We start from the raw sequence: 1,879 nt of genomic DNA on the forward strand, positions 1-1,879 counted from the left end.
TCGAACCAAAACTGTTCAAGCCCCTAAGTAGTAAATATGTGGACCCCAGTGCCTATAGTTGACCTTCTACCGAAAATACCAGCCAATCCACAAAGAAATCTCAAACGAGTATACAGTATACCATTTGACTTTGCGAGAGTATAAAATGCTCGGTTACATCCGAACTTAGCCCTTCCTTACTTGTTGAAATAATTTTTTTTTTGTAATATAGAAGAAGCTTTGTGTTTTATTGAAAAATATTTTTATTACTTGAAATAAATTTTTTTAGTTTTTCACGTAACTGAAATTCGTTTGTGGATGAGCGATTACCAGTTCTTAGTTGAAACGAATCAAGGGAATTTATTGCTTCTCTCCAACGGCCTTGTATTTCTTGTTATTTTATAACATTAAAAATTTATGAAATACTACCGTAGCTAAAACAATTTTGTCAACATTCTTTGGGCAAGCATGTATTGTTGTATGCAGAACTATCGAATGATTGGCCAAAATTCCGCAAGCGTTTTCTATGTGCACTCGGGCTTTAGAAAAGCCATTAAGTTATATTTGTCTTTATGGTATCTTCTGGTAACTGGTGGCCGGTAAATAGTCGCATCAAATTTGGTTTCAGTGCAAACGCACTGTCGCCGACGTAATAACACGGACAGCTCGTCGATTTACCCGGTAAGTTTGCGTCACATGCAACTTCTAGAGTGCCATTCAGCAATTTGCTTCTAAAGGCACTGCGAGCAAGTATTTCACCGTCACTTTAGATTCCTAGAGCCCCGACGTCTACATATGTGAACACGTAGTACAACGATTCGCTATTCTTTGGGCTTGTTATATGAATGTGCTTTCCATCTATAGCTTCCAAGCAATTCGGCTTGCCTGTCTTTCCATAATTGCCTTGTTTACAATGTTTTTAAGTTCGCCTTAGTTTGGAGGTGACAAAACGACAACATTTGGTTTATTCCAAATAGCGTAACATGTTTAATATATGATTTTCCGAACTGTTGAAATTCCAAGTTTGTAAGCTCAAGATATCACATGAAAATTAGGTCCCTGTGCAAAGAAACTTTAGCAATCGTCGTCAGAAAATTAATTACATTTTTCTGTTGCTCATTTTTAATTTATTTATTTAAACTATAAACACCTAATTTATACAAATTACTCTCGGCATTAGTAGTCAAACTACAAATAAAATCAGCTGTTTGATATGTCGCCGCCGTGTCCAAAATATTTATTAAGCTGGCTTCAAGACGACATTTGCCGACAAGAAAATTTCGATACTGCTCAGTCGTCTTTGTGTATAGAACATTAAACAAGCTATAATACCCTTAACAAATACAAAGGTTCCTTATAAGAATTAATTCCGATCGTTCAATTTGTATGGCAGCTATAAGATATAATGCTCTGATCAGAACAATTTCTTCGGAGACTACATTGTTGCCTTAGCAAATAACTCATGCCAAATTTCGCGCAGATATTACGTCAAAAAAAGTTGGCAATACAAGTACTTGATTCCGATTGTTCAGTTTATATTGTGGCTAAATTAACTCATCTCATCATGCTGATCATTTATGTATATATTTTATAGGGTCTCCGACGTTTTCTTCTGAGTGTTACAAGCTTCGTGGCAAACTTAATATACCCTGTTCAGGGTATAAAAATGTGAGTGAATGGAAACAAGAAGTGGAGTGGAGAGGCACACATACACCCAGTCACGCGGTCACTATACCAAACATGCGATAAGTGTGTATGAAGCGAGGCAAGGCAAAAACAATGTCCCACAGGACAAAACGAACGAGACGCAACAAAAAATGCACAAAAGTCAATGGGCCTCAAACACATTTGGTTAAATAAGGAAAACAACACACAAAAAAAAAACAACTCGACCAGCTAG

At 36.6% G+C, this 1,879-nt stretch overlaps 1 pseudogene; it reads right to left on the minus strand.

Annotated features, from left to right (window-relative positions):
- Positions 1-226: 226 nt before the first annotated feature.
- Positions 227-1,156, minus strand: LOC138857893 (uncharacterized; annotated as a pseudogene).
- Between the last annotated feature and the right edge of the window lie 723 nt (positions 1,157-1,879).

This window comes from Bactrocera oleae, chromosome 6 (genome assembly GCF_042242935.1).
Source record: "Bactrocera oleae isolate idBacOlea1 chromosome 6, idBacOlea1, whole genome shotgun sequence".
Taxonomy (NCBI): domain Eukaryota; kingdom Metazoa; phylum Arthropoda; class Insecta; order Diptera; family Tephritidae; genus Bactrocera; species Bactrocera oleae.